Source organism: Cynara cardunculus (assembly GCF_001531365.2).
Source record: "Cynara cardunculus var. scolymus isolate 2C chromosome LG 17, CcrdV1, whole genome shotgun sequence".
Lineage (NCBI taxonomy): Eukaryota > Viridiplantae > Streptophyta > Magnoliopsida > Asterales > Asteraceae > Cynara > Cynara cardunculus.
The window spans coordinates 34,325,608-34,333,433 of NC_037544.1; positions in this window are offsets into that span (position 1 = coordinate 34,325,608).

Here is a 7,826-nt window from a genome sequence, read left to right on the forward strand (position 1 = left end):
AAAAATGAGAACTTTTAAATAGTTGATTTGATATTAATATTGATATATATTTTTTTAAATTTTAATGATATCTTCAAATTTATATTTTATTTAAAAATAAAATTATTATTGCTATCTTAAAAACACATAAAATCTTAATAATAACATCGACAGAGACAAATAATAAAATAGAACCTTAAAATCGAGATGTGTCTCGCTGCATTGCGCGAGTACTTTTCTAGTAATAAAAAATTGAATTAAATAGGTTACACCAAAAAACGAGAATTATTAAATAGTTAATTTGATACTAATATCGATTTATTTTTTTCAAATTTTTATGTTATCTTCAAATTTATATTTCATTTCAAAAATAAAAAACATTATCGTTTTCTCAAAACCACATAAAATCGTACTATATCGATATAGAAGAATAAAAGCTAAACATTAAAATAGAGATTTATCTCGCTACATTGGCAACTACCCTTCTAGTTTAAAATAATTAAATGATTAATAATAATTTTAAAAATTAATATCTAGGTAATAACTAAAATAAATAGTAATTAACAATTTACAATAGTATTATTTAACATGTCATAGGTTCGATCCTAGACCCTTTTGTCAGTCTCAACCACTGAATGAGCCAAAAAATATATGTTCTAACTGATGTTTTTAGAAGCGGGTTTCATATGGAATTGATTGAACTTGCCGATAATCAACTTTTTATCCAAATAATACTGTTCGATAGCTAAAATTAAGTAGAAAGCTACAAAAAGTTATTGTAACCTGTTAAAACGTTATTTCAAATAGTTTTTCAATAATTTAACTTCTTATCATATAAATGAGTTTTTTTTCTTCATAAACTCGATAAATAAGATAACTTATGGTTACTAAAATAACTTTAATGTTACAAACGGTTGTTTGTTTACTTCTTAATAGTTTCATTAAGAGGTAGTCTCTGTATCGTTAAAAAGTAAATCTAGTTTGTCTCTTAATGGTTTTAAAACCCTTTGAAAGATTTTGTATCATAAGTCTCCCTTAACCATTGAGCGCCCTAATTTCATTGTAAGCAATTAACGAACAATTATATTTTGCACTATACCATAAGAACATCTTAATAATTCTGACCACTTAATCACTCTGTATCAAATCATTCAGCAACCGCAAAACATAATATTTAGTTATAATAATTGATAATTTTACAAAGTCTGTTACGTTCAATAACATAATTAAAAAAAAAACTCGTTATTCTGTTACAGTTTAATTTTAATATTACGAGATATATTTGTATTTAATGGTTTATTTTAATTATTATCGTATGTGATGTTACAATTAAATAATTTTTTATATGTTATTTTACAATTTTCATTTTAAAGAATCTATTGGAGATGCTTTTAAGTCATTAAATAATTAAAAACAATTATTTTTCTTGAAACCGTGCATTTACCAGCGGATTGGTGGTGAAAATTTGCCGGTAATTTTTTTAATAAGAATAATTTTTCAAATAATTAATTTATCAGACGATTAATGACGGATAATCCACCGGTGAGTTAATTAAGGGGGTGTTTGGATTGGTTATTTAAAACAATTTATGTTTTTTTAAAGTGCTTATTAACTTATGTGGTATCAAACCGGAGTTAAACAAAACATGGTTAAAATTGTAAACTGATAATAAGCAGTTTTTCACAAGTCATAAAGGATTAACTTATCAAAAACAGCTTATTGTCGGTTTGGCACCGGTATAAGTAGTTTTTTTTTTCTTATCCAAACACCAGAAAACAACTTCTCACCGGTGCCACACTAAAATAAGTTAAAAAAACAACTTTTATAAGCAATCACAAACACCCCCTAAATTATCGATGCATAATCTGCCACTAATTTCCCGGTAATTTGATTAATTAATTAAGTAAGCCAATCTAAAAACAAAATAGTGAATGATTTTACATATTGAACTCAAACATGGTAATTCGCGATGTGATTACTTGTTGAACAAAAACCGTTGTGTTTTTTTATTTCAAACATGTAATTCACACTGTTAATACCCATTGATCCAAGACATGAGTGTTTCATGTTTTAGATATACAATCTAGAAATATTATTCACTAAACTTGTACATATGGTTAGATCTCACAGTTCTCACAAATAACAGAGTTCTTAAATGATTACAACCATATATATATATATATATATATATATATATACACACACACACAAAAACACGCACAAACAAATGTAAATGAACGAATGAGGCCAATGTCCATGTTCGTAATGAACAAAAAATATGTCCATGTTCGTTCAGTTATTAAATAACGAAAATTCCCGTTGAACGATTTATTAGGTGTTCGATCATTTACATCCTTAATTGAAGATGTTGACTCAACACCAACATCTACCTGGTGGTGTTGAAAGCTCACTTATCCCGATGCTTCCATTATCCTAATCTCTTACTTAGACTGTACTTTTACGGGGTGAACATTTATTCATTGAGTAACGATAAACGACCCATTAGTTATATAGAAAAAACAATCTATCCTATAAAAACCGTTAGTAATCATTAATTTATTGTTAAAACGACTAATAACTTTATTAGGGTAACACGAACATTTTGTATTCTATACAACTTTTCCTCAAGACGGGCACCAAGGCACGTTTTTATACTGAAAGGCGTCAATCTCAACCATCAAAACCAAGGCACGTTTTATATAATGACCGAGTAATGACACTGTTAACAAGGTACAACTACTTTTTGTTAACTTTAGATAATAAACATCAGATTAAAACAAATACACCTTTAAGATTCTGGAAAAAAATTCAACTGCGTTGACATGTTAATTAATGCATCTCCAACATGTATGCTATATTGTCTATGCCCTTTTCCAAATTTCTCTCCTATTTTCAACGAGAGTTTAGCAAAGGTCCATAATCTCTAAAACGGCATAGCTATTGAAGATGCTCTTAAAATAATAGCGTATCAAGGGTTTCAGGCATTTTCGTTGAAAAAAATATGTACAACTTTTTTGTATTATATGGAGTTTTTTTTTTATTAACCTGGATATCCAACCGCTAAACGAACTAGCTAATCCCAGGACGACCACCTGCTTTGCAGATAGCCCAAAGTCATCGCATTTGAACCTCCGTGTCCACAAGAGGATTTTTATTCCTCATTGAATTTGAACCTGAGACCTCCTATTACTTTTGACATTTGGAGTTAAGCTCAAACTAATCAGGTACCACCCTTATGGTTTATGGAGTTCCTTTTATATCTTATAGCAAATAGTTTTAGTTAATATACATTGGATAAAATGTAAGAAAGTAAGCCTTAATTATATTCGACATAACAAATAATATATATTTTTTCCAATCATTTTGACATATTTTATTTTGTGTTCGTAAATAAAACCAATAAAATAAAAGAATTATACCATTTCAGTTAGCTGTTTTGAAAAATACAAAATTTATGTACAAAACACAAATAGATACAAAAATTGTGCAACTTCAAATTTGTAGGTTGTCTTTTGATGATACTTTCTTTATTTCATGTTAAAAACATATTCACAAACACTACAAGGGTACTTGTGTAATGTAGCGAGATAAATCTTCAATATAATACGATTTTATGTGGTTTTGAGAAAGTGATAATATTTTTATTTTTAAATGAAATATAAATTTGAAGATAACATAAAAATTTGAAAAAAAATTTGATATTAATATCAAATTAAATATTTAATAGTTTTTTTTTGTTGTAATTTCTTTAATTCAATTTTTTATTATAATTTAATTTAGATTTAATAACAAAGTAATTTATTTTTGGGTTAACAATATAATTATTTATAAATATAATAATTAAATATTATGTTAGAACGTAATGACTATCTTAATTATATTTTAGATTTTTTATATTTAAAATGAATGTTTATCTTGTATTTGATTATGTTTATTTGCAGTTAGTTATACGAATTTAAAAATGAAGCTTTAATAAGTTGTACTTATGCAAAATTACTTGTAATCTTGAATTTTAAGTAATATGCATCAATAAAACAGTACTTCATGCATAAAAATTGGTTTTTAAGAGCTTTTGTCAAATACTTTATAATATAGTATAGATATACAGGTAAGTATCAACTTTATATGTGAAAAATATCTATTAAATCGGTTTTAGAAGATCTATGTATCTGTTTATTCAAAAAACTGTTGAAGATTTAATCATTCAAAATAAAAAACTTTGTTGGATTTTTCTGAACTTTAAAGAAACGTATTTACCGACATAACTAGTTACTAGTCATTTTACAGATAAAAAAAACACAGTTAGTCGGTTTGAAAAATTCAAAAAGTTTAGAGTAAACTACGATTTTAGTCCCTGATTTTTAGAAATTGCTTTTCTAGTCTTTGTGGTTTTCGAAACCTTTATTTTTTCGTCCTTGGAGCTAACTCTACTAAGAAAATGTTTGTTAGGTCAGGGGCATTGTAGCCTTTTACATCATTCTAAACGTTTTTCTCTTTTATCTATATTATATTATAAAGAATTTGATTAAAAAAAATTAAAAATCATTTTTTATGCATTAAGTACTGTTTATTAATGCATATTACTTAAAATTCAAGATTACAAATAAATTATGTATATGTACAACTTATTGAAGCTTCATGTTTGAATTCGTGTGATTAGCTGTAGATAAACATAATCAAATATTGGATATGTATCTAATTTTAAATATAAAAAAACTAAAATATATTTATGATAATCATTGAATTCTAACAAAATACTAATTATTATCTATATAAAAAATGATATTATTAAATAAAAAATAAATGACTCCATTATTTGTAACACCCCCATACTTCACATTTGTATAAAACACATATTTCATTACATAGAAACATGGATTACATCAAAAGGTCCCACTAGTACAAGGATTGCTATATGTACAAAATTTACATACAAAATTTCCAAAACAAATCATGTACTACTACATGTAATATAACATGTATCTTCCAAAAGCAGACAATAGGTTAGGAAAATAATCACATTTTCCATTTCCCTTTTATATTCCCGGACCTAACTATTCCTGCATTGCATAATTTAAAACAGAAAATGAGGGTTAGACCATACGGGTCTARTGAGTAAATCCCCTATTTGCAAATGCAGGGTGATGAACACCAAAATATGATAATGTAATTTTGGCTTAGAAATATACTGCAATATAACAATTGATGCAACTCACAATATCATGCAAAAAGAAGTATATCCAAGAACCTCACTTCTTTAAAATATCTCTTAACAAAGATTTAACATTCCCAATACCAAAACTTTTTGAATTAAAATATCATTCATTTAAGAGGAAAGATTTAAGGCAAAACTTGCCTGATATGACAAACCATTTTCCCCTTCTCAATAACATCTAAATTATTACTTCTAAATAGGAATAATATCTTTAATTCATCAGGTCACAAAGAAATGATGATTCAAAATTATTAACTTCAATTTAGTAATAATAATAAGAGTCATAATAATAATATCCACATATGACAATGCCACCCTTATTCCAAGTACACCTCTCCTTGATATGTCACCCTTATTCCTCCAATAAAACAGAGCTACTTATCAGAACAGACATAAGTCACCACGTTTGAAAGTACTCATTTCCAGTTCCAAGCCAGAACAGACAAAAGTCACCACGTCTGGGGGAACTACCATTTAAAACTCACTTCCATACCAAAACAGACTTACGTCACCATGCTTGATAGGAAGGTTTATAGTTTCGTACCAAAACAGACTTACGTCACCACGCTTGGTAGAAACATTTCACAAAATCYCGTTCCAATACCAAAACAGACTTACGTCATCACGCTTGGTAGGAACATATCATTTATTTTAAAAGATATAAAATAATCATTTTATGAATCATAAATAAATAAACATTAAAAACTTATAAAATTTTCAATATAAAACTATCTGGACAAGTTATCCGGATTTGAAGTCCGGACAACACTGTCCCCTTTTGTCCGGTTTACTAATCCGGACAACACATCTCAAATACTTGTCCAATTTATTCAACTTTGTCCGGATACTAGTCCGGACAACACATCACACCTTCATTGAACGGTTTAACACTTAGAATAAAATTCATATTGAACGGATAACAAATCCGGTCAACAATTCGTTCAAGACTCGCCCGGTTTAAGATTAAACCGCTCACCACACTCACCCGGTTTACCAACTTCGGACAATAAACCGCTCAAGGTTTGCCCGGTTTAAACTAGTCTGGTCACTAAGCCGCTCAAGGTTTGTCCGGTTTAAAACAATCCGGTCAATAAACCTCTCAATGCTTGTCCGATTTAAACACTTAGACAATATAATCAAAGTTCCATTTCAAAGGATAAGAATACGAAGCATACTAATAAAATCAATAGTAAATTTTTATGCAAAAGATTTAGAAACCACTCACCTTAAAGACTTTTTAAAACCAAATGCTTGCAATCCACTTCTTTGAAACACAATTTCTTGCAATCCGGATGACTTCTTTAAAAGCACTCTCAAATTCTCAAAGACAATGAAAAGTAAATGAAGGGGGGGTAACCCTCTTTTATACCCACCAAAGGGGGAAGGCCTGCTAACCGCCTTCCCCTCCCCCTTTGCCACCTCCTACAATTAAACACACACATGCATACACCCACGTATGCACAACTCATATCCACATTTTCTTATGCATGCATGCCTACCACATATATATATATATATATATATATATTATTATATATATGCACTTCATCAAATATATATATATATATATATATTTATATATATATTTCTACATGCACACATAATATCATACATAAAATCACGTTCTGCACATACTAGCACGTATCAAAATATTATGTTATTACGTAATTATTAAATCAGATAATCACGTATTAAATACCTTGGGTAATAACCAGGATCTGATTATCACATTATCCACCCCTCAAAAGAATTCCGTCCCGGAATTCCTTTAATCGAAAAGCCATGGGTATTCTGCTCTTATCTTTGGTTCTAGTTCCCATGTTGCTTCTGGTCCTTTGTGAAACTTCCACTGCACTTTAACCAGACTTATCTCTTTGTTTCTCAACACCTTGATCTTTCTATCAACAATAGCTTTCGGTGTTTCCACAAAATTCAACTTATTGTCTAATTGAATCTCTGGCATCGGTATAGATAAACTCGGATCGGCCAAACATTTCTGCAGATTCGACACATGAAAAGTGTTGTGAATCAGACTCAACTCTTCTGGTAGCTCTAATTGATATGCTACTGACCCAATTCGTTTACATATTCTGAACGACCCTACATACCTCGGACTGAGCTTTCCTTTCTTCCCAAATCTGACAATACCCTTCCATGGCGAAACTTTTAACATCACAAAATCACCTATATTAAACTCAATCGGCTTTCGACGATTATTTGCGTAACTTTTCTGGCGATCCTGTGCTGTTTTGATTCTTTCGCGGATCTGTTCAATCTTTTCAGAAGTTTCTTGAACAATTTCAGGACCTGTCAGCTGTTTCTCACCCACTTCATTCCAACACAATGGCGTTCGACATTTACGTCCGTACAATACTTCATATGGTGTCGCTTGGATACTGGAATGATAACTATTATTATATGCAAACTCGATCAACAGCAAGTGATTTTCCCACGATCCCCCGAAATCTATAACACAACTTCTCAACATATCTTCGAGAGTCTGAATAGTTCTTTCACTCTGCCCATCAGTTTGCGGATGATAAGTTGTACTTAATCGGATTTCTGACCCCAAAGCTTTCTGCAGTCCTTCCCAGAACTTTGAAGTGAATCTACTATCTCTATCAGAGATAAT